General features: G+C 41.2%; 1 protein-coding gene across 2 annotated transcripts in view; it reads left to right on the top strand.

The window, feature by feature from the left end:
- SPOCK1 (SPARC (osteonectin), cwcv and kazal like domains proteoglycan 1) overlaps positions 1 to 27013 on the top strand; it is a 487880-nt gene that overhangs the window by 221175 nt on the left and 239692 nt on the right. The window lies entirely within an intron of this gene.

The following is a 27013-nucleotide window of genomic DNA, read 5'->3' on the forward strand; positions in this document are numbered from 1 at the left end:
GCTGAAGGTGGATACTATGAATTCTCATGGTCCGTCACAATGGTTTCTTTTTGCAGAGCATACTGCCTCTGAAAGGGTTTGAGTCGTCTTCACCGGAAGCTCAGTACGTAGTGCAAGATAATCACTGTGCTCAGCCTCTGGAAGCCTTTGCCTTACCCATTAGAAACACTGGGTCAATATATTGAAATACGGACTGAAGGAGCTTTGTTTAGCTTCATTCATGTTTACCTAGTACCTGAACACATTTTAGCATAACTATATCCCAGACTGAGCAAGTCTGTCTGAGTGAGAAGGACTCCAAGTGCTTGGACCTGAAAGGCTTCCCATAACGGTGTGCTGTTCTAGGAACTCCTTAAATGTTTGAGATTGAGATACCAAAGGATAGGAACAGATAAAAGTGAATTAGCTCCTTAAGCTCAGATCATTTGAAATGCAGCACTCGAAACTGCTGCCAATTAAATGTAGAATGTTTTTGCTTGCAGCCTTCTGATTGAAATACTCCAGAGGCCAGAAGCACAAAGCATCAATAATATTGAACACTACCGATGTGTCAGTTGAATACCCTCAGCTATGTGTAAGGTGCTGGAGTGAATTTGTTAGTCAGTAGATTCAGGAACTTGACTGAGATAATGCTGCTACCACCTCCCTTTTGGCGGTCACGCCTGCAGAGTATATGGTGAAATGATTGCTAATTGCTTCTTTTTTAAATCTTCAGTCAGGTTTGATGATGTGTGCAAACAACCATCCAGTCACCTGAGATTTCATATTGGCTTCAGATCCCTCAAAGGAGACCGCTCTAAAATGTTCAGTGTGTTTAAGGAAGAGCCCAGGGTCAGGTTGTGAATCTTTATTAGAGGGTAGATGTTGCTTCTGTTTTACTAGGTCTCAATGCTACCATATTTTTAAGCCTTGGCTAATACTTCTAACTTCCTCAGTGATGTTTGTGTCTCTCAATGTTGTTTTCTCTAAATCCTTATTATGGCTTTTTTTAATCCATGATTGTTTTGGGCCTGGCATGAGAAAAGGGAAGAGAGATCTTCTGGAAACTGGGCTCCTGCCATTTCTGTTTTGATTTAAATACAAATATTACCATTTCAGTATTTTAGAAAACTGGCTTATGTGAGTGTGTGGTTAACTGTCTAAGCTGCACATGCACAGTTAATTTCTGTGCTGATGTTGAGTTAGGCTAATTAATGGATTTCATAGTTCTTTCCATTCAGAGAAGTGTCATGCAAATCTCGTTGATTTTGTTTCAGTTCACCAGAGTTTCAACCACCTGAGTTTCAGTTTGAATTTGATTTCCTAAAAGTCAATACACAAGTCAACTGAAACCACCAAGTTTTGCTAGTTTTTTCACTCAAATTCAGCTCAGATTTGACCCCGTATGCAGCGGGAATGATTGGGAGCTGGAGTTGGTAAGGCATCAAGTCGTGCTAGAAAGCCTGAGCTAGGTGGAAGTGTGAGGGAGTATCCCCCCACAATGCACTGTTCTGAAACCCGAGTCACTTCCGGGATCCACTTTTCCCAGAGTAGCTGCAACCTTGGCCTAAACTCTTTCTTTGCACATTCACCATATTAACATGATGCAAGCAGCGAGTATAACAGTCCCTACCAAAGTGCTTGACAATACAAATAGAAAGACACGGTCTCTGCTCTGCGGAGTTTACAATCTAATTTTAAGCATGACCCAGTGAGTAGAGTTTACAAAGGGTGGGGGGGGGCAACATAGGGAAGGACAGGGGTAACAACAATAAGATTAACTGGCGCAAGGGGGCAGAGTTGTTTTCTTGGAAAGTAAGTGAAGATGTGGCAATGTAAATGAAATTGGTGTGGCTTTGGGGATGGGGAGCTTGGGGTTTGGGTGTTTTTGGTTCAAACTAAATAGGCTTAGTTCTTGCAAGAACAGCATCAAAAATTGTGGGGGGGGGGGGGCGGGAAGGAAACAATTTATTATCATTGGCTTATTCATTATGGGGCATCATGAAATATTTTTTCCTTGCCAAACAACTCTACCTTTCCATCCTAATTTATTCCCATATCTGCAATCTTTGTATCTAGATTATCCACTCATACCAGCCTACCTTGTGGGTGGAGTTCTTCTATTTCTAATACACAACTCAGATTTTCTGCAAGTAAAAATGTTGTGGATTTTTGTTTAAATAATTTTTGAGAAAAATAGGGGTTTAAATTACAGCAAGAAAATATTCATGATCTCAAATATATTTTAATCAGCCCAATAATTGCTTGAGAGGTTTTTGTAACCTCAAAAGTCATGAGGTTCACTGAAACCAAAGTGAAACTCCACAGCGTATTTGGCTCATATGTTACAATATATGGGTAATAGGACTGTTTACTTCTATAGCTAACCTACAATTATCATGTCCTGTCAGCATTTCTTGGTTTATAAGTAGAGCTGTATAAAGCATCTCACAATAAAATAGAAACTTTGGAATTGTAGGGTTGGGTGGGTTTTTTTTTTTTTTTCCAAAATACAGAAGATGATGGGCCAGAATACAGATAGTGCAGTTGGTAGATATAGTGCCAGATGGAAGTTTGCTAGTGAGTGATAGGCCATGTCAATAATGTATTCCACTATATTAGTCTGTCCAAAGCAAACTCAAAGCTGGAAGGAGACTGCTGGTATCCTATATAAAGGGGTCAGGCCCTGGAAAACGAGCAAGGGCCTATAAGCTTTTATGTCATTTCATGAGGTGGGAATTTTCTTAATGTTGGGACGAATGCTGTGTGTGCCTCAGTTTCCTCTACGTACTGCATGTATAACTAGGTGGTGGGTGAGACACTGCAGCCCATATTCTTCATAGTTGTATGATTATAATATCATTATGACATAATTACGATGCATTTTGTACAAGATGGGTCATGTAAGGTGTCTTTGGAAACATTATGATTTGCTGAATATGATTATATTCCATGTATGCATGTATCATTTTTGTATCTGAAGTTATGAATATTGACTGTGTATCTGTATTTCACATGTAGTCACACCCGGGCAACACCCACTAGGCAAAATGCATCCAGTCTAGACAGCTGGCTGTGAAGGGCCTAACCAAGGTAATTCGCCATTAGGAAAAACAATAGGCCTGAGGAGAAGCTTATCCCGCACGTGGTGAGCCTTCTTGAGAATGCTCCAGACAGCCTGTAGGGAATGGTTGCTATGACTCAGCAAGGTATGCAAGGGCATGTGACCAGACCACATGACTCTGGACTCCATTTTGGGATGTCTGTATTTTTCCACAAACTGGTCTGGGAACCAAATTTAAAACAAAGGGTCCCCACCATATGCTAAAGCTATATAAGGCAGGGAGTGACATCATCTGTTGTTCTTCACTCCCCACGCAAGAGGACTCCTGGAAACACCTGAGGAACAAAAGGCTGAATTTGGGGAACTGCTGGACCCAGGCTCAAGGGATTTCTAGCCTGTGTATGAAAACCTGTGGGTCCCAAACTGCAAAGCTTGTGCCTTGAGACTCTCCAAGCCTGCTTGTTTCATCAGTCAGGATGAGAGATTGTTAATTCAGATCCTATCTTTCTAATATGTTAAGCTTAGTTTGCGTTTTTGTTCATTTACTAGGTAATCTGCTTTGATCTGTTTGCTATCACTTATAATCTGTCTTTTTGTAGTTAATAATCTTATTTTATCTTTTAATCTAAACCAGTAAATTTGGAGTGAAGTGCTTGGGAATCTTAGCTCAAGGGGAAAAGGTTGTTGCATTTCCTCTCCACCTTGAGGGGGAAGCGAACTGGATAATAAATGCATACCGCTCAGGTTTTGACCAGGGCCGGACTGTACAGCTCTGAATTCCTAGGCTGGGAAGATGGCAGTTATTTTGCCTGTTGCCTCTCTGTTGTTGGTTCATGCAGAGGCTGGTCAGAGAGCCTGCATGTAACTGCAGCTGGGGGTGTCCCTACCTGTGTGGATGCTGGTGGACGTGTAGGACCGGGAGCGGGTCTGCAGCTTGTCACAGCAGCACAGTGTGAGAGGGAGCCCAGGCTGGTGAGTCAGAGGGCTCAGTGGTACCCCAGTTCCAGATGGCAGCCCAGGGGGAACTCGTGACAGTGGGAAGGGTTGTTTACTCCTGGCAGAGTCTCGGCAGACAATGGCCAGACATCTGCCGCCTAGCAACTGATGCCCAGGGACTGCCAACACCCTCTGCAGGAAGCCACCAACTGGAGAACAAAGAGCTAAAGGTGGATAGCCAGGTGACCTGTTTTTGCCTGGGAAACCGAACAAAGGTTGGAGGAGGGGCCAGGTGTTGGTAGTGTGGGCTGCTGGAAGCAGGAAACACACTTCTGGACTGGGACTCAATGCGGGTGAGAGACAGCTCGGGGCTCTGGACTGACCCAGATGGACTTTGCTGTAACTTTTCCGTTCTCTAGGCTACTTTCTGCGCTGTCTTCTAGACATGTAATAAACCCTGTTGCTTTTACAACGCTGGCTGAGAGTCACTCCAGGCGAAGGAAGTTGGGGGTGCATTGCTCCCTTTGGGTGCAAGCCATCCCCAGGTGTCCAGGTCGAATGGACTCGCTGAGGGGAGCTCACAGAGTAAGCAGGGGTGCTGAAGGCTCCGTGGTTTGATCCCAGGAAGCGGTGAAGCGAGGGACCTACCCCAGTGAGAGAGTGTGACCCTAAGGGGGTTACCACTCTAAAGGGGTCCTCCCAGCCATTGTTCCAGAGCTATGCGAGAGCACTGGACTTGAGGATTCTGCGAAAGCGTTCAGGCTCACATTGTTTGTCTGCTGTGCAGTAAGGGCAGTCAGAGGATAGACCAAGTAGTTTCCAATCATGCCAAGTTCCATGACTGTAAACATTTCAGGCAAAATTCTGAGAATCTCTTAAGAGAACAGGGGGAAAAAAATAACCTGTCTTTGTGTTTGCAACTCTCAAAGGGAGATACAATCAAATACATCTGTGTCTATTGCCAGTTAATACCAGTAAAACTTTTTAGTTGTTGAAAAATAAAATGTAGAAGCTGAAGCACTCTGTAATTTTATGGATGCCCTACAGCCGGGAATTGTTTATTATAGGACTTGGAACCTGTGCTGAGGTCACTCAAAGGTCAATAGGTATGATTTTCCAAAGCATCTAAGGGTGTTAAAGTGCCCATGTTACCTGACTCCCTCAAGTGCTTTTGAAAATCCCACCCAATACCAATAAGCAGCCAAAACCACTAGGTTATGACTTTCTTCACTTTTAATATTTTGTACAGTGCATGTTTTTTTCGGGAGACTCAGGGACACTCAACTACTTTTTGGGTCAGAATTGGGATCTCAGTGTTTGCACATGGTTTGTTAGGGACCCAAGGCCTGATTTTTTTTTTCCAGAGGTGCTGAGCGCTCAAAACTCAAAGTGAATCATTGGGAACTGCAGGGATTCAGCATCTTTGCAAATCAGGCTCTTCATGTTTAAGTTTAATTTTTAGTGGAACTAAATACCAAAATCTCCAATTTCTGCTTTCTCCTCTTTGATCTGTGCCCTTTCAGTGCTTAGCCTATCCATGGGCTATGCCAGAACAAATCGTATGGGATTGGTCCTCTGATCCACTTCTTGTGCTCTTTCTCCATGCCACCACACAGGGCCAGTGTTTCGTAAGTAGGCTTTGCACTCATGAGTTAAAACAGGGGTTCTCAAACTGGGGTTCGGGACCCCTCAGGGGGTCCCGAGGTTATACCTGGGGGGTCGTGAGCTGTCAGCCTCCACCCCAAACCTCGCTTTGCCGCCAGCATTTATAATGCTGTGAAATATATAAATAAGTGTTGGGGGGGTTGCACTCAGAGGCTTGCTATGTGAAAGGGGTCACCAGTACAAAAGTTTGAGAACCACTGAGTTAAAATGTGCTAGTGGACCTTCCTTTCTGCTTCATTTTCAGGAGGCTGCAGATCTTGGGCAGGAAGAAGTTGGGATGAGCTGTGAAAGAAATTGTCAGTAGCTAGTTAAAATGGTTAACTATTAAAATTGAATTAAACTTTTGCACAGAGCTACCAACATGGCTAAAAATAATGTTATTGGTGCCTACAGGGAGGGCACTATGAGTATAGGGGTTGACTGTTTCTTCAAAGTTACTTGTTTTTGAATGTTTCAGAAATGTGTCTCTCTCTATTTCCAGAGTGAAGAGACATTAAGTGTTCTGTTGTAGATCTGATGAGCTGACTGTTGGGAAAGGGAGATTCTCAAATTGTGGTTTTGGCTGTAATCCAATTAATGGGGAAAAGGGCCTCTTGACACTCACTAAAAGGGATTTAGGCAGAGATTTTCAAAGGAAATTAGCCCCCCCTCCCCCCCACACACACACTTCCTGAAATTTGAGGACATTTGGGCACCTCTCTCCATTAGACACCGTTGAAAATCCCAGCATCACTCTTTGGAAAAGAAGCATTTTTAGCTTTCTTAGTGCCTGACTAGGCCACAGGCGCTAACCACGCTTGTCTTATTAAAAATGGTTTAACGAAGTAGAAGAAAGATTTGTATTATTTGCAAATAACGGCTGCAGGCCCTGAAAGCAGCTAGAGGATACTGGTGTAACGGTGCCCTTGATGTAACCATTTTTTCCCCTTTGAATCCTGGCAGGAGTCTTTTATTGAATGAAAGCAGTAATTCCCATAATGTGTTTTACATAGCAGTATTGAATTTGTGGACGATCCGCTCCAAAACTGCCATAAGCACATTGCTTAAGTGACAAGGGGAATCAGGTTCCTGGTCCCTCGGGCCTCCTCAGCTTTGTTTAAGTGAATGAAAAATAGAGAAAATATAAACAAAATCAATTTGGTGAAGGAAAAGAAACATTGTGGATGCCTGAAAGTTGTTTGTAAACAGGGAGTGACACATGATGATTGCTTGAGCAGTTATGAGAATAGGCGATTAATGTCACCCATTTGACCTATTGCACACAACAGTTCATGAATTTGCCCTGTGGAAGGAGCTGTTTCTTCACTCACATGAAAGATTAAACAAAATCATCCAACTGTTTCAATAGTAAGCATATAAAATGATGGAGCCATAGCAGCAACTTTTTGAAAAGATTGTATTTAGTTTTCTAGACAGCTGGTTTTTGGCTACACCAGAGCCACACCAGACCTGGGGAGTCTGCAAAGTTTATATGCTCTAGGTATATAGAGAGAGAGCCAGTAGGGTCAGCCTCCTCAGGACTAGAAAGGCATCTGGGCCAGGAAAGGAGATACCTACCAGTTCTAAGGAGCTTACAGAGTAGGGATGTCTTTCAGGAGCAAGTAGGAGCTGTGTGAGCTAACACTTCTGGGCAGTTTATAAACTCTGCAAGAGCAGGACTCTAGTCAGAGGTTCTCCCAAACAGAACTTTTAAGATCCAAAGGGGCAGTGTTTCTAATGTTTCCGTATGATCCTAGACCCTTGTTGGCTTATCTTCACTTGTCCACATGTTGGGATCCCTATCCAGATGTTCCTGCCAATCCCCCCATGTTATAACCCTGTTGGTGTTTCGAGTTGGGTATAAGCCTACTCATTTGAGATGGAGGTCGGGGACTTTTTTCTGATGTTCACACCCAAATAGGGGATTGGTTTATACAAGTGTTGGATCATATACAAATATGTACGGTAACAAGATTTTTCTTCATTCACTTCTAAAAGAACACTGATGTTTAAACATAAGAACGGCCATACTGGGTCAGACCAAAGGTCCATTAAGCCCAGTAGCCTGTCCTCTGACAGTGGCCAATGGCAGGTGCCCCAAAGGGAATGAACAAACAGGTTATCATCAAGTGATCCATCCCCTATCACCCAATTCCAGCTTCTGGCAAACAGAGGCTAGGGACTCCATTCCTGCCCATCCTGGCTAATAGCCATTGATGGACTTATCTGCCATGAATCCATCTAGCTCCCTTTTGAACATGGACATTAATGCTTAAATAGTGTGGCTGTTAACAGGAAGTAATGATGGGCCCTTTATTCAAATGTCAAACACTTGTAGGCTGAATGTTGCTGAACACTTGCTACTGCCAGTGATTTTTCTTGGCAAGGCCTTATTTTAAAAAGTATTGCTGGAAATTCCTCTAACTATTCTTTCAATTATTTTACAAAGTAGTAAGCCAGACATTAAAATAATCAACATATGCCTATGTACTTGCACTATCTAGGCTAAAAATACACAGGCTAAAAAGTACACAAGCTTTCATTCTTCATGCTTCACCCCTATGGGCCTCGAAACCATTATTCTCTCCTGTGGGGGGATAATATAAACAAGTGTCTGATCCTGTGAATGTACTAAGATCTCCTGTAAAGATGGCATGCCATCAATTTCCATTGAAATCAACATTGCAATTAGTGTCTGGTTTACTACTTTGTAAAATAGTTGAAAGAATAGTTGGAGGATTTTTCCAGCAATACTTTTTAAAAGAAGGCCTTGCCAAGAAAATCACTGTTAATTGCAACTATTGACTTTGGAGGGTCCTAGAGCCTGGGCTCTAGCCCGAGTCTGAACATCCACACCTCAGTTAACCAGCATGAGTCTAAGTCAGCTGGCATGGGCCAGCTGTGGGTTGTTAATTGCAGTGTAGACACACCCTTCCTAACTTGTAGGAGGTACTCAGTCAGGGCCGGCTCCAAGTACCAGCTTAACAAGCAGGTGCTTGGAGCGGCCAAGGGAGAGGGGCAGCACCTGCGGCAATTCGGGGGCAGCAGATCCCTCACTCCCTCTAGGAGTGAAGGACCTGCCGCTGAACTGCCACCGCTGATCGTGGCTTTTTTTGTTGTTGTTGTTGTTGTTGTTGCTTGGGGCGGCAGAAATGCTGGAGCCGGCCCTGTGCTCCGTACTTTCCAAGATTAGTCACCAGATGCAGCTAAGTGAAACAGACTTGAGGGAGAGTAGGTCTGTTTCTGTAAGGTTGTTTCTCTGATGCGGGGGGGGGAGGGAGAATAGGCATCTGGCCCTTATTTTCACTGCCTTGCATTTACTCATTTACAAATGTGCATTTTGGATATTGAAGTTTCTGATTTGGTAATGAGTGTTTTTACACCGACTTTGCACAGGTATAAATGACTACACACGTTTACAGGAAATGGCTAATCTTTTTTTACATAAAGCCTTGCTTAAATTGTGTATTTCTCTCTCGTTTAATTATACAAATATATATTTAGTTTTGCACTGTGCTGAGATAGAATTCATTAGAAGATCATGTGATTAATTTGCACCATTGAACTTCCTCCTTCATATAATGCTAGCTTTACTATAGTGAAACCCACTCGGAAAAAGAGACACCTTTTAAAATGTCAGTTTCCATTTAATTGTGCTTGTTTCAGCAGTTTGGATGGATGCTTGCTACTTCAACCAATACTGCATGTACTGCTGAGAATGTGTTGTGTGCACCCCCTATGCCTTGCAGGATTCTCCTGATAGAACCTCTGGTTTAATATTTGTAAAAAGTGCCTTTTAAGATTTGTACTGCCAAAAAGCTGAATTCCCCACTACTGTGCAAATAATTTGGAATGAATGATTTTGTAACTTGAACATTACTAGTCTTGGTCCCATAAAAAAGCATATTTAATATAAACAGATCACCGGACAAATTGTTAGGATGATGAAAGGTTTTCCTGTAGGGAAGTTTGTGGCTTATCTTAAATTCGTAAGGGTTGGTTGGTAAAGTGGTGCAGCAAAAAGCTCTGTATCAAGCAGACTTAATTCTTGGCGTTTACGTCTGATGACTGCCCCAGGAATAGAGAACAGGCTGCTAGATTACATTCCAGTTGATGCAACCCAAGCTGAATGATTTGCCTATAAACCATGTTTAAAGAAAGATAGAGAGTAACATTTTCAAAAGCAGCTAATTGACATAGGAGCTTAACTCCCAAATGCAAATATAACTGGGGCACTTACGAACTATGACGCCAAAAGTCTTTAGGTGTCTAAAGATGCACATAGGTGCCTGGGGATGAGGGTGGACCATACATACCTAAACTCCATTGATTTAAATTAGAGTTTAGTGCCTAGGCTTTTTGGAAAATCCCATTTGATGTCTGTCTGCGTCTTTAGACACTTAAAGACCTCTGTAAATCTGGCCCCTGAGGCCCATTGACTTTCAGTAAGATTTAGGTTCCGTTTTGGAAATGGGATTAAGCCACTTTTTAAAATTTTACCCATAATATTGTCTGACTAGAAAAATTACTCCTATAGGATTGGATTGTTTTGCTGCTTCATTAAAGTATGGGCAGCTCTGTGATGCTGCCAAACTCAGACCTCTGTGCATGAGCATATTTGAATGTTGGGAGCCTCGGGGTAAAGCTAGAGCCAATGCCACCTAGCATAGCAGACCAGGTGCAAGGGAGAAGTATGCTGCAACCCAGCAAGGGGTGTCGCAACTTATTCCCCTCTCTTCTGAGCAAGAGGGGAGCAGCGGAGGAATTGTGATGGTTTTCTCTCTAGCTTACTGTTGTGCAGCTTGTTGTCTGCCTGGCTAATGTTCTCAACTGCATTGTCCAGGTGGCCTCATTTTACTGATGAATTATTGCATGGTTGCCCAAACACTAGTTTCTGGGAATAGTGCTTATTCATTTTAAGTAGTCCAGCTGAACCCTGCAAGTAAGCACTATAGTCCTGATCCGGCAAAAGGATTCAAAGGCATAAATCCCATCTATGCAAATTGGTTTGCGAGCCTGTACCTGTAACCTGTAACAAATGTTTTGAGGACTGGGCCATTAATTTGCAAATTATTTAGAATAAAAGGTCCTATATAGCAAGAAAATATAACTCTTTCAGAATAATGCTATGCACCTGCAACAAATAAACTGCATTTTTAAGGATATGTGGATGAAGATCACTTGAAAACTATGACACTGCAGTGGATTTATTTCAGCTGCAACACAGTGGAAATATCAAAGGTGCTTTCATTTAACAGTCCAGTTTTACATTGTTTTCTTTTTTCCAAAGTTTTCTCCTGTATGCATACTGAAGGGAAAAAAATGAAGTAGAAATTGTTTTTCACTGTAGGTAGTATGTTCCATATGGATGATACCACAGATCAGTTTTGAAATGAAAAAAAAAATCAAATCAATTTTCATACTGAAGTTTTGCTAGCAAATTATAGGAACAAACACCCATTTGAGTTCAGAAATCGTAAGGACATGAAATTTAGGTTTGACACAGTGCAATTAATGTGTATTTTTAGGTGGGTTTAGTGTTTATTTTATTCTGACTCCTGTATTTACCTGCCTGATATATTTTTTCATGTTTGATGAAAGTGAAGGAAAATGACCAATACCTTGATTAATTGAAATTCAATTGTGACTTCTATGATTATGCTAATCTCTCAGATATTCATATTTTTGCATCTTCTTTGACTGACATCTACATTAAACCTTGAAAAGGAATTTTATATTTTATGCACAGTAACGCGCTATACGTTTAGTCAGATTCAATCAACCTCAGTGGTTTGTAATCTATTTCACAAGCTGGGAATAATGAGCCTCTGGATACATGGCTAAACAAATTGATATGAAAATGGTTTTATATATCCTGCCTATGGTAATGTGCCTCGCTTCCTTCTTCTGGTAAGTAAATTTAGAGTGCTTCTATCAGTTTGAGTAGAGCCAGAAGAGGAAGTAATGCTTTAAATTTCAAAGTATTACATTTACAGTATCCAATCACAAGTTATGTAGTACTGCTACCAATTTTCTGCTGTTCTTTAAGGTCTTCCCTTTAAGAAAAAATGAAACCAACATAGCGTAAATGCACACTGTGAATAACTAACTGTTGTTAACGCATGTATTCCTGAATTGGCTCTGGTAGGTAAAGTATTTGCCTTCACATTTTACAAGGGTTAGAATGTTAATAGAATGATCTATGGGGCCATGTCTATCAGCGATAAATCCATTAACCTGACAACACTGCAGAAAGAGGTCTTAATATACCGAAAGCTTGCGTTCTCACTCCTTTTTTTGTCTAGTTTCTTTCATACTTTTTTTTTAAGGCTATGAACACTAAGGTCAATAGTGCAGCTGTTTGTTAGCAGAATAGGGTGCTTGTACAGCGTCAGTGTTACAAGAATTGCCTGGCTGTAAGATATATGACTGGCTTCTGGCAAAATAGTTTTTGCTTTCAACTGCCTGTAAGAAACATGGTGCTGGAGAAGCCTGGCCAGATGTGTCTTAATGTTAATTTCTAACAGTGGTCAGCAGTGAGAGTGACACTGTCCTTGATGAGTATTGAGTGGTCTTTCTGAAATGTCCTGCATCTCAGTACAGCTCTCAGTGAACATGTGTCCACCTTTCCAAATGGCCACCATAACTGGCACAGATTGTCATTCTTCTGGGCTGTCTTGGCAGAGAGATCAAAGAATGAACAGACATGAAAATACAACTACTTTCAACAAATTGGCAGGATTGTTTATACATTCCATAAATTGGAACTGTTTCACGAGAACAGCATATTCCATGCACATTATGAAGTGTGTAGGAGGCAGCCTCTGTTTAAGACATGCACGAAGGAAAAGAGCCCTCTCTTATCATCCAGCGCAGCTGTAAAGCTCACTGTGAAATGTGCAGCAGTTTTCCTTGCATCTTACATGACCCACAGAGACTCAGCCAAGGAGTCTGAATGCAAACCTTTTGGGTAGCCATCCATGTATGTATAGGCAGTGCAGATGTCCATAGATGCACACTTAATGAACTTAGCAAAACCATACAAAATACACTGTGCAGAGGACATATGGCAATCCAAATTTAACCAGAGTACCCAAAGGCACTTTCCAGTGAAAGCCAAATAAATGTTAACTTTCTCCTACAGCCATTCAGCTGTAGTATGGGCGAGGGGCTGTAAAATGCAAAAAAAATATTTTTTTCCCTCCCTCTAATCTCCTTGTTCTCAAAAAAGGTGGAACCATCTTGTTAAATTACTAAACAGTTTCGCTTTGGACAATAGACGTGCCTGGAAAACTTCTGCCTGAAAGGAGCCATCAGAGGAGTGAAGTTCTGGAACAGCCTTCCAAGGGGAGCGGTGGGGTCAAAAAACCTAAATGGTTTCAAGACTGAGCATGATACGTTTATGCAGGGGATGGTATGATGAGACTGCCTACAATGGCATGCAACGGCGGACAGCAAATATCTCCAGTGGCCGGTGATGAGACACTAAATGGGGAGGGTTCTGAGTTACTAAAGAGAATTCTTTCCCAAGTGTCTGGCTGGTGGGTCTTCCCCCACATGATTAGGATCTAACTGATCACCATATTTGGGGTCGGGAAAGAATTTTCCCCCAGATCAAACTGGCAGAGACCCTGGGGATGAAGGGGGGGATCGCCTTCCTCTGCAGCATATGGGGCATGGGCCACTTGCAGATTTAAACCAGTGTAAATGGTGGATTCTCTGTAACTTGAATTCTTTAAACCATGATTAGCGGACTTCAGTAACTCAGCCAGAGGTTAGGGGTCTATTATAGGAGTGGGTAGGTAAGGTTCTGTGGCCTGCAATGTGCAGGAGGTCAAACTAGATTATCATGATGGTCCCTTCTGACCCTAAATCCCTTCTGACCCTATGACGTTTAGAAAATGTATAAGTGACTGAAAACGGCTCTAGAAACTGTTCCATTGTAGGCTAGAGCTACTATAGTAAGGGAATAAATGATAAAGATATCTTATCTGCAAGGCGAATTAGAAGCACTAGAAAAAAATGATCCACAACGGTCTCATAAACAAAGGAGAGTATGGTGCTGTGAGAAGATAGGTTACTAAAACAAGGAAGAGTGACTTTTGCACAGTAGTAAGTTTTGTTCTCGAAAATTTTATGAGATTGTTGGCAGAGTCTTATTCTTGTATACATCATGCTTGTGGGAGCTAGCTAGCTTTCCAATTACATTACACTTCTACTTGCTGAAAAAATGGATTAGTGTAAATGTAGCTATGGTAAGACATGTTGATTTTCTGCTTGTTCAGTGTAAGAGATTGGAAGTGTCACATTGTTCTGACTTTATTCCCTTTTGATTAATTTCTGTGTTCTATCGTTAGAGTAATAGCCTTTGAGTAACATCCGTCCCTCCTGCAAACTGTTCCATAATAAACTGGAACGTTTAGGGTCACATTTTTGCTCTTGGTTACAAAATTGTAAATCCACGGTAACACAAATGACTTTCCTGGCTTTGCTTTCGATTTACACTGGAGTAACTGAGAGTGGGAAGTCAGTTCTGGCTGTTAGAGTAAATGTACAGAGAAAGCTGGCCTTGGAATTTTATATAACAGTACAAAGTAAAATTATAGCCCCAGGGTGGCAGCAAATTACATGTTCAGCTATTCAGCTTCAGCAAGTGCTCAGAAAACATGGACAAGTCCCTACTGTGGAAAGGTTTTCCTTTTTTTTTTTTTTTAAATAAAAAAGCTCTCTGCATTTATTAAGCTTATTTTGTAAATGTACTTTTCAAAGTATTAGTAATCTTCTCTTTCCTTCAAATTAAGGACATGTCCAAAGCCCCTCTGTACTTAGAAGTTCCCAGTACACTACAGTTGCAGAATCAAAGTGGCTGCATGGTATATTTGTTCCACACACCGTATGAAATAGGAATGCACTACTTATTTTAAAACTGATAGTTGTTCTTTTATAAGTTTTTGTGGTCATTGTAATGCTTATTTAACTATAAAGAGGTGCTTTTCAGACACAACCCTGCTTTGGGGGCAGTGCACAGCCATACCTCTGCTTGGTCGCACAGTCCTTCCCCAAATTCTTGGTGTGCGTAAGTCAGGGGGTACACATGCAGCCCCACCCTTGCTCTCTGACTTGATGAAGTACCAGTTGTTCTGTATTCTCTTTCCATCCTCTTTTGGTTGAGGGTTTAGCAGCTAACTCAGTCTCAACTAGCCTCACACATACAGCAAAAACCCAAGGCCATTCTCTGAGTGACAGCATGCATATCCAATAATTGTCTTCTGAACATCGCCTTTCTTTTCAGCTGCTCAGTGGACTCTTACATTGGAAACAGCCCACATACAGCATGGCTCGATAATGTCTCTTCCTTTCTATATTCATAACCACCTGTACCTTTTATAGTGCATAATTTTTCATTATGAAATTACACACTGGATCCAGCCATTGCATTTATTTTCTTATTGTCCCATATAACATTACTTTTGAGCATGAAAGTGTTTTAATGTTTTTTTTTAAATGATTTGACCACTATGCTGTAATACTGTAATGCGGGATGCTCCTGTGAACATAGTCTGATACCCAGGTGGGAATAGTTGCCTCAGGATTAGTAAGGATTGTTTGAGCACCATTTAGCATCCAGCTCGTACTGGTTATAACCACACGTTGCTGCTGCTGTGTGGCTGCTCAGCACCCTCTGAGAAATGAAGACCCATCCCTGGAAACACTTACACAAGGGCTTTACTTTACATACCCTGAGTAATCCCAAGGAGAATACTCTCAGTCCACAAAAGGAAGCATGTGCATAGGTTTTTTTTCTGGATTGGAATGTGAAGTGTTGTTCTTGGGGACTAGATATCCACATCATAAAATGCCACCTCACTAGTTAGCAATCCTGGGAGTCTCCACAGACAGTCCCAGTATTCAAATGGGCACAGGAACTGTCCCCTCACTTGCAAAGGTAGTCTGTCCAAGTCAGGACTGAGCAACAGTGATATCAAGAAGCTTGCAGTGCCTTGCTGTGTAGCTTTGCTCGTGTGGATCCGCAAAAGACTTCAATTTCCAGAGCTGTCAGTCCAGTGCAGCATCATTCATGAGCCTTAAACTCATCAAAAACAATGAAGGCTGGATCTAGGAGGATGTATATGTGTTGCTAAGTGACAGTATCCTTTAATGCCCTTTCATACTCTGACAACAGCATTCATACTAGAGCAGAAATGAAGGGCAACATGTGACACCTTTCTGTTTCACCAGTCATTTTGAACCACAGAATAATTAATGTATTTTGAGGGGATTTTAGACTATCCTTAATTCACATCCTCTAGGAGGGATATTTTTATTTAATGTTCCTCCACCAAACTGTCACTCAGATCAAGTAAATTAAGGAGAGACACTTCTGCATTAAAGATGATTCCTCAGAGCTGAATTAAATGGTTTCTTGTTTACATGTGGCAGTACTGTGGCGTTTTATTGAAACGGGAGCTTCCTGCTCCGTTTAATTTTTGACAGTAAGGCTTGGTAAGAAACATTAAAACTGGTTTGAATGCTATCAGTTGTAAAAATTTGGGGCATTCTGATGACAAAATTATTTTCTCAATTACTTAGGTTCCTATTTCCTATTGTGGTGTTCTAAGAAAAATATGAAATACAAACAATGTTTGGGAAGTTAAAAAATAAATAAATCCTGGCAGCTAGGAAAAACCTCTTATCCCAAGAGTCTGTCACAGAGCAGATGAAATTGGATCTGTTTGCTTTGTGCTCACATATGCTTTTTAAACAGAGGTCTTAGTCTGGCATCAGTAGGAATTTTGCCTGAGTAAGGATTGCACAATCAGGACCCAGTGAATGCTTGAAGTTTATCAGCCATTGCTAATGCAACAGTTACTAGAAAGAAAGTCTGAGATGGTGCCAGTCAGTTACTTCTTAAACTAAGGTAATCAGTAGAGTGGAATGAATTTTCATTAGTGTTAATGTACTAATGAAGAATCAGATGGCTAAAAAACCTAACCATCATCAATTCTTAGAAGAACTCCAGCCAGGGCTGGGATAGCCGAGTCTCACCCTAGTGCAGCGAGCAATCAGCATTCAATTAGTCGAGCGCTTTGATTAGTTGATTAAGGAACATCCAGGTATTGAATATGGATGAGATTCCTAAAACAACGTCTTCAGATCAGCAGATCTATTTTTTCATTAAACCGCTTGTTCAGCAAGTTTAAAAGGTTTACAATTCATGAATATTTATGCATTCATTTATTTATAGCCCACGTCTCCTATCCTCATCCTTTGGCCCTTACACACACATCTGAGCTAGCTGTCTGTAGACAGCTACTTAGTTTGAGGGAGTGAATAGTTTGCCACTATTTGGCCTCTTCAGTTTCTAAGATGTTCCAAATAAAGGCCAGTAAAGAAGTTTCAGTCTGTGAGTGTTTTATAATATCTTTTATACAGTGTTGGCCCTCAACCAGAACTCCGGATCAAAGCCTCCTGCTTGCATCTCTCAGAATTTTTCTCCCCTGTGCTGTCCTGTCTGTATGAGGTATTTTAAAATGCAAATGCAGTAGGGAATGTGCGTCGTGTGCAGAAATGACTTTCATGACTTGTGCTTCCTGAGCTTCCTCTCTGAGCATGTGAAGGCTTCTGGACACTTTTGAAAATGCTGTTTGAGCACCCAGCCTCTTACCCACCCCCCAGCACTGCCCTGTTGGAACAGTCAGCGCCCAGGGCATTCAGATGACTTGTGCACAACGAAATACTGCTTCGGAGATTCCCCTGAGCATTGAAACTTGTATTGCAGCCTAGTCTGAGTGCTCAAAAGGCCACTTGTGCCAGCCTGGGCTTTGCAAATGTTGGCCTTGATGGTTAGCTGGCTAATGTTGGATGAAAAGAGCTATAGGTGGCTGTATCAAGGCACTTCTTTATGGCTCAATTCCCTCGTTTTTAAAAAGGGGGGTAATTATATCAACTGTACTTCACAGCAGTGTTGTAAGGGTTAATTAATGTTTGCACAGCACTTTGAAAATGAGAACCATTGTATAAGTGCTAAGCACTGCTATTAAGTCCTAGCAAGCCTACGATTTTACCTCCTCATAATTGATTCTAACTATGTCTTACTCAGCTAAGTTTTTCATGCCTTCTCATTCCTGGCTGTCTAAACTGAGTTTTTATACCACAACAATCAATCACTGTTTTTCCAAATAAAAAAGTAATATATATTACACATCCATCACAATCAAATTTTAATACTGTTTAATTTCCAATGATAAATTCAGAATTTGGCAGCAGGGCTTGGAGTTGATCCTAATATAGCTGTCTGGGACTTTTTTCAATAAAGCCTTATGTATTAACAAGGGAAATATTAAAATTCCCATAAAAACAAATTGAAATATTGTAACATTCCATTTTTGATAAACATTGCAGCACGAGCACCAGACGTAAATTCAGAAACAGCTACTAATAACAGGGGAGCTCATTGATGTTATATAATGCTGATAAGTATGTCTGAACTAATTGCAAGTGTCTTTTCTTTAGGTTTCAGAGTAGCAGCCGTGGTAAGTGGGCTGTAGCTCTAATAAATTTGTTAGTCTCTAAGGTGCCACAAGTACTCCTGTTCTTCTTTCTTTAGGGTGTGTTAATGAGAACCTTAACATTGTTTCAATATTTTGTTGCAAATATTCATTACCAGCATTCGTTTTGTTAGAATTACTAGTGTTCTATCTTGTCCTGTCCTATTGTCTTACTGATTAGATTCCCCAACATCTATAACATACTTGCTAATCAAATATGCCCTTTTCACCCAAGAGAGTGGATAGGACTAGAAGGAACCTCCTGGGTCATCGAGTCCAGCCTGCTGCTATCTCAGGCAACTCCATCATATAATCCCGTTCATAAATTTATTGATCTCCATTTTAAAATTAGTGAGGTTGTTTGCCCTCAGCCCCAAGATTGTTCCACCACATCACTCCTTCCAATGTCCAGCCTAAATTTATTCCTGGCCACTTTGTAGTTGAGCAGTCCAGGGTTTTATAATGTAAGCCCTGCCTGCAGCCCAGAGAATGTCCCAGACTGAAATAGTTTTCCAAGGGGGAAACAAAATACAAACAAGCCCCGTTTTGAGCCGTGGTAAATAGATACAGGTGCTAGGAAGTTGAAAAGAAATTACACGTACAGAATTGCACAAAAATATTTTGTTAATTCCCCTGGAGCAGAATTGATGGCCACATGGGGTGGGTGGGGGCGTGCGTGTGTGTGTGTGTGTGAGAGAGAGAGAGAGAGAGAGAGAGACAAAACCGCCACAGAAATAGAGGAGGCAGCAGAAAACCAAGGATAGCTAGCGAATAATTCGTAGTGTGATCATGAGAGAAAGCTAAGAGAGAGTGCTCCCTGGAAAAAGAGGCTTGGACTATTAAGCAAGGAAACTCTCTCTTGTTGTTTTACTCCTACTCTGTTCAGGGAAACAGGATTTTGTGAACATTCTTTGTATATAAACAAGATTGCATCAAAGAAATACCTTACTCTATCATCAGATGCTGCTCCTCATAGAAACAGAGTCAGTTTCACAAATCTCCCAACTCAAAAATAAAATTGAAAAGAAGTTCTGAATTTGTTGAAACATTTTGTTTAGATAGTTTTCAAAACAAAAAATATTACAATTTTCTGATTCATGACTTTTCATTTTGCTAATTTAAGCTGATTATACTGAAAAAAGTTTTTAAAAAGAGAAAAGGTCAAAATCTCAATGAAATATTCTGAAATTATCAAAATGAAACTTTTTTATTAACCTGCTTTTTGGTTTCTTGATTCACAAACTTTTTCATCCAAAATTTTACTGTCTTGAATTGGGAACTCTTGTTAGGGGGCTTATTCCTTCACCCTCTCACTTCCCTGGTCCTTCTCGCATGAACAGAGAGCAACAATACCCGAAGTCCAAAGGCAAACAATTTGATGTTTATTGGAGTGAACTTCCAGCAAGCATAATTCCAGTGTCTTTCCTCAGTGTCCCCCTTCCCAGCTCTGACACCACAGAGCCTTGCCTGTCTCCCTGTTTCCATTCCCTGTTCCCATTTTCCCCCCATTCTCCCCCTTAGCAAACAGGATCCCAATTCCCCCACCCCCAGTTCCCATTCCCCCCTTACTTCCTGATTGACTGCAGACTATATAGTAAAACTTGAGTTCTGCTTAGCTATACCTTAACCAATCATTTTACTGAAATTTAACTAACCAATTCTAACACATTGTAACATGGTTATTTAACCAATTATATCCCACCACCTTAATTGGTTTACACCCAACAAAATTAATTATACAGCAGACAGAAACAATCACAGAACCAGACAGAGATTATACAGACAAACAGTAGGGAAGTGGAGACTACAGTGATAGAACAATACAGAAATGAGGCTTTCACATCCCAGCTATTGATAAGTGAGTTCTTGCCAGACAGGATGCTATCACACTTATTTTCCTTTTACATCTTCTAGGCTCTTCCCTTTCTCTGGAGGTGATAGGAATATCAGGACAGGATTGTGTTCCTAACAGCCCAATAGCACCTTATTTCAATGTGACTAGTTTGGAATGTGAGGATGTGACCGTTCATTTCCCAGTTTATGGCTGGCCTCTGCTGCTTAGCCGAAGGCCTTAGCCTAAGAATCAGGCCTCAGACTGTCCCTTACACATACAGAGAGTGATTTTGATTCTCTCTTTTATAACTCGCTAAGTGATAAGAATACATCTAAATTCTTGAAGTATAGGCCTTTGCAGACAGGCTTGAATATCTATATCCTAACAACTCTCTAACTGGTTAGTTCAGAAGGCGTAATAATAATAATAATATGGCACCAATCACTGTCATTCCTGAGTGCCTCACAAACATTAATACATTTATCCAAACAGCACCTCTGTGAGCTAGGGAAGTATTATTTTACCAATTTTACATGTGTGTCTAGCTGAGGCACAAAGGACATCCCTGCAAATCCATAGCAGACTTCAGAGCAGAACCCATATTTCCTGAGCCCCAGTCTAGTGCTTTAACCACAAGACCATCCATCCTCCCTTCAAAAGCTTTCAATAAACATTAGTTTGTTCATTTAAAAAAAAAACAACTAAAAATTCATTAAAATAATGAGACTTTTAATAATTAATCCTTTAATTCAGAAAGGTTTCAGAGCAGTTGTTCATTCCTACTTTTTCCTGTCATTGCGACATTAGTTTTATTACTAATCTGTGTTGGGTGCATGATCAATAAACAAACGGTGCATATTTTTGAACAGTGAAGTAGATTGTGATTCTGTCTATTTTGCCTTTTCTTGTCCAAGTTTCTCTGTTTCCTAGCTACCACTTGTGGGGGGGGTTGTTCCTATTCCCCACTGGACAGGTGCAGAATTTGCATTTGCTTAACCAGCTGTGTTGGCAAGAGATCGGTTGGGGCCCATATCTGCAGTTTTTTTCACAGGCATAATTCCCAAGACTAAGTGCATCCCTAGTGTGAGCACATGGAAGCTTATGCATTTACAGAAGGGATGAACCTGGCGCTGAATTCACTGGGAGTTTTGCCTGAATAAGGAGAATAGGATCAGGCGCCCAAAGAAAATACATCAAACAAAACGCTAGATTTTCAAAAGAATTCAACTCCCATCTAAATACTGTAATAACTGGTCGTGTTTTCCCTTGGGTCTGCTTACATGCTTAAAATGAAGCACCTGTGTAAGAGCTTTGCAGGATTAAGGCCTGTGTTTGAAATAAAATCATCAGTCCACCTTAAAACATGCTGTGTTAATTAGGTATATACTGCAAATAACCATTATGAATCTGGTTCATCTCTGGAGACAGATTCTTCTAACCATGGTACATTACATAAAAGCATGTCAGGGAGCAGGATTCCATAAGCCAAAAACAAACTCTATCCTTTAAAAGGTTTCAGAGTAGCAGCCGTGTTAGTCTGTATCCGCAAAAAGAAGAACAGGAGGACTTGTGGCACCTTAGAGACTAACAAATTTATTAGAGCATCCGAAGAAGTGGGCTATAGTCCACGAAAGCTTATGCTCTAATAAATTTGTTAGTCTCTAAGGTGCCACAAGTCCTCCTGTTCTTCTATCCTTTAATGTCGTGGTAATTATGAGAACTTGCTAGGGTGGGTACTTGAGTGTACTATCGCCCATTCTTTCTCATATCTCAGTGGTACTTGTATAGTGTTAATCACTACTGTTTTCTAAGTGCTGATACACTAGGTTAATCTGGTATCCTAGGCAGTTTTACATAGTCAAATAACCGTACAGTATAGGCACAAATGTTTTCTTTCACTCCTTGTCCACAGGACAAACATCTTAAAATTCAAATCTACAATGCTCAAATCCTTGGGAAGACCACTGAAACATCCTGCTCTCATGTCTCCCTATTATTCTAGACCATTTCATTCAGAGTTGTGTAATTTTTCAATCCATTATTTATGGTGTGCATGTTTCCTGGCCTCCTTATTTTCTATCAGCACTATAGGTTACATTTTCAAAGGCTGGCCTCCTGTACAGGATATGGTCCATTAGAGGTAACACTCTGTTCTAGTTAGATCGGATTGCATGTTTATAAGATTTTTCGTGCTTAGGACTATGGTAGTATGGATGAGTTACTGCATAGGCTGGGCTGTTTAGGGTCGTCATTGCATGTACTTAAGCTAAACATATATATTCAGTCTCACTCCACAGATATTCAAGTTGAGTAAGTGGCTGAGCACTGCTGAGATCCGCAGAGGGAAGGAATCCAAAGGGATGGAGTAGCCTCTGAACCACCTGAATCCCCAATCTTTGTTCTAGAACGGATACACCTCACCCCGAGAACCTTGCAGCACGCAGGCCTTCTTGAAGCCCCGTGAAACTGAGCTGCATGCTGTGCAGAGGATGTACATTTCCTCCATACATTGTCAAATCCTTCCTCTATAGAGGAACCATATCTGTTCCGCTGCCACTGGGCTTCTGCACTAGTGGAGGAAGGGGACAGGTGTGTCTTCATCTGTGTGTGATATGTGAATCTCCTTTGTCTTTCCCAAATTGGCAAAATTCATTGCCTTCCTTTGGCCCAAAGCCATATTTTTATCTCAAGAAAATCTCTGTGGAAAGATTGATTTGTCACTTCATTCATAATTTGGAATATGCCATCTCTGAGACATCTGTGTTCACAACTATGTTCAGAAATAGCTGCTCTTACAGGCATTTAACCAAAAAAAGCAAACTTCAAATGTTTATGAAAGAGACTGGGTAGGTGAGGTAATATCTTTTTTTGGACCAACCTGTGTTGGTGGAAGGTACAAGTTTTTGAGCTACACAGAGTTCTTCTTCAAGTCTAGGGAAGTGTTCTGTATAGCTCGAAAGCTTGTATCTTCCAGCAACAGACGTTGGTCCAATAAAAGGTATTCTCACCCTACTTGTCTCTCTAATATACTGGACCCAACGGGGCTACAACAACAGTGCAAACAACTATGAAAAACATGACAGACAAGTCAATTTGGTACACTATTTATGCCAACAATACACCTCTATCCCGATATAACGCGACCCAATATAACACAAATTCGAATATAATGCGGTAAAGCAGTGCTCCGGGGAGGGGCGGGGCTGCTCACTCCGGCGGATCAAAGCAAGTTCGATATAATGCGGTTTCACCTATAACGCGGTAAGATTTTTTGGCTCCCGAGGACAGAGTTATATTGGGGTAGAGGTGTACAATGTTTTTCTAAGGCATGGAAGTAGGTATTGATAGTGCACTATGGTAGGCATGGAGAGATGGAGGTTTCGGAGATGTTATGTGTGAACAGCTTACTGGACCCACTCATATGGTTATAGGCAATGTAGACAATAAGATGCCATTCACAGAGTTATGCATTTTGGTCTTGCTTTACATAAAATGCGATGTACGTTAGGTGGGTGGGACAGGAGGGATAACAGCTGCACTTCCAGGAATTTTAGTCAATGCTTTAAACTATAATAATTAATAGTTTGGGGGGGAGGGATAGCTCAGTGGTTTGGGCATTGGCCTGCTAAACCCAGGGTTGTGAGTTCAATCCTTGAGGGGGCCACTTAGGTTCTGGGGTAAAATCAGTACTTGGTCCTGCTAGTGAAGGCAGGGGGCTGGACTCTATGACCTTTCAATGTCCCTTCCAGTTCTAGGAGATAGGATATCTCCATTTATTTTAATTCTTATGAGCTTTGATTGTTCAAGGTGCGGCACATCTCCTGTGAGGTATTAAGTGCCCTCGCATTGAAACCATTTGAGAGTTTAGAATCCCCCTTGGGAGCCCCAGTAGCTCTTACATCTCTATTCTACCTGCCAAGTTATGAGTATTGAAGCTTTGCATATTCACCGTTATGATTAACTCTTCGGCATCTGCAGGCATTATGTAACAGAGTTTCAGGCACTGGCCTCTATTTTTGCAGGCACAAATGGCTACTGCATGTCTTAGGTTGGTAGCTTTTTTTCCTAGCAACAAATATTTTCGAGCTAGCCCTAAGGAAGAGATTTAAAAAAAAAAAAATCTTACTCATAGGGCAGCTTGGTTAATCTATATTAATCTAAACCTCTGCCTCCAAACAATGCTTCATTACTCATAGCTTATCTAGATGTAGTGTTGTAGTTTGCTAGTCTCGGTCTCCTTCAAACATCATTTATGTTCATTATACTTGGGGATGCTTTTATCTAAATGAGGCATAGCTTCCATTTGTACTTTGTTAATATTTTCAGGGTATAATATTTTTGGGTTATTGGTCAAGTAAACCATGATTGGAGTGGAACAAGTGCATAATGCCTTCTAACCCAGAAAGGCATGAATAACAAGAAATGTTAAATGACTTAACTTTTGCACTCTACAACTGAGGCACTGTTCTCCAAGAAACCTAACCTGGTTTGACAAACATTTGTCTTTATGAACCTGCCTCCCTGCCACCATGAGAATGAAATGTCCAAAAGGTGCCACGGTCCTTTAGCATGTCCTGAGCAGATGGCACAGACAGAATTGCACTGTAAGAACCAGAGTGAAACAGCCTATAAAGATGTAGATGATATAGAAAGATATAAACTCCTTTTTCATGTGGTGATTTTAAACCTTACACTGTTTCTTTCTCCAGTTATGAAAAGTAAAATGAATGTCTGCTTTGGGCACTAATTATCTTGTAAATTTCTTCACATGTAATAGGTAAAACTGTCCTATGTGCCAAGGAATGTAACCCTGGCTCACTTCGATATGGCTGTTGTCAGCTTTGGGCACTCGTATTGCTTATAAAACACTGCACAGTTATTGTCAGTGCCTCTTACACTAAGAAACCAATTTGGGAAGAGAGTTATTCATGCATCCAAAAAACTGACGGGACTTGCCATATCTAGTAGCAGATGAAGAGCCAACTGTGTTCCTTGGAGACTGTGACCATGAAGCATGAGGTGGGAAGATGTAAGTGAAATAGTTTGGGACCAGGAGACCTCTTCTTTACTCACATAGGTTATTTATGGTAAATGGGCTTAAAAACTTAAAACTTGGTGCTCTAGCCAGTGTGTCAGAAATCTCTCGGCTTTAGTTGTCTAAACTGTCTCTGCCTAAAGGCTTGTTTAGCCACTTTCATGCTCTTAATGCTAAAATTGTAGTGTTATATTTCTTTATACTGAAGCATACATCTTGGATAACAGACCCTCAAAAGTATTACGAAGTTTTAAAAAAAAAAACCACACACACATTTTAGTATAACTTATACATAAGCATGGGAGCAGCTTGGAAAAGGCAGCAACTGACAGTTTGACATTCTTGTTAGTCAACACCTTAATCATATTTATAGCCAAATGAAGTTTAAAGCATATAATTATTTCTGATTTCTCAGAGTATCTCTGTAATGTGAGGAACAGATCCTGTTTGCTCCGCTATTGCAATGTTTGCGGTGTTATAGTGTTAAAGATGAATGAAATGATCATGCAGCTAGATACATCAGCTGCAAAAATGTTTGAGCTTTCTTGTTCTTTCTATATGTATGACTACTGTTGACTGTAAGGCATAATGTGGGGGATGGGAGGGCTTCATAGCCGACAGCCTGATAAGACTCCAAAAAGCCAGCCAGGCAATCATCCGACCATGATAGGCTTAAATTATCATATATTCTCCAGAGCTGTGAGAACTCATTCAGTTGGCAAGAGCGCACATATACCCTGCATTTGCACCAGGAGTTTACCAAGTATTTGATCTTGTTTTTTTCCATTTAATGCTTCAGAGTTTTCATTAGCTATAGACAAGGTGGTAGCTCTTGTTTAATAAGTGTTGTTCAAGATAAGAGTAAAAAAAGTTCTTCCTGTGTTTGTCCACTCACTGGCCAGTAGTGGTTGCACTCACAACGGTCACATTCTTCCAAGAGCCAAAGCAATGCTTTTTTTTCCTTGCCACTTTTAAGCAGCTTGAATTCTGTTTTAATCAAACCCTCTCTAGTGGTTAGAAAATATGTTGAACAAATACATGCAGTGTCAGGGGAAAGTTAATCATTTTGCCAATAAGGTGACCCTGCAGTACTCGTTTAGAGCAAAAACAAAACCCCAAACCTAGTCACCCTTATAGAATATTACTGCAGTATCCATCATTAAAGACCCTAGCCAGTTATAGGATATACAATTGTCTGTGGCATCTCAGCTGTAGAAGACTGGTTTTAGACACTTAAAAAAATCAAGCAGGTAGTATAATGTCATAACATATAACATCACACTTATATACCTATAGCATGTATGTACCTGGGGCCAAATCCTCAGAGGTGCTCAGCACCTGCAGTTCCATTTATTTCAATGGGAGTATGTAAGAGGTAAGCAAGAGCTCAACATTTCTCAGGGGGTTGAGTCATATCCCCTAGATCTGTGCACATCCTTTCCTGCATGGAAGGGATGGCTCAGCTACCCCAGTACCACCAGTCCCCACAGGGATGGAGTCTGGGGATCCATGTGCAGTGAGGAGGTGGAGACTGGGTGAGCTAGAAAATTGGATGGCTGGAGAGCTGAAGAGATGATTGGATGGTTGGGGTCAGGGAAGGGAGGTAGACATTTTCCTCCTTCCAGACCTGTCGTCCTTAGACAAATAACCCCGGTTGTATTATCTCTTTTTTGCACAGGTTCCTGTGTGCCCTCTGGACAGTTGTGGCCACGGGAGCCATGCTGTCAGAGAGCTACGGGAACAGGGAGAGAGCTACTGTGGAGGCAACACCTCTTGTGGCTTCCTAATGGTCAATCAAGTAGGACATAGTTTTGTCTGGGGCGAGGGGGAAGTGAGGGGCAGGAGCGGAGACAAAGCACTTTGACAGGAGTCTCCCTGGTTGTCCCCTGGAATGTAAATAGAGCTGGGAGAGGAAAAGCACATCCCAACTGGGGATGGGGGGAAGTGATGTCCTGCCCCTGAAATGTCCTTGA

The sequence above is a fragment of the Chrysemys picta genome, chromosome 8, assembly GCF_011386835.1.
Source record: "Chrysemys picta bellii isolate R12L10 chromosome 8, ASM1138683v2, whole genome shotgun sequence".
Taxonomy (NCBI): Eukaryota; Metazoa; Chordata; order Testudines; family Emydidae; genus Chrysemys; species Chrysemys picta.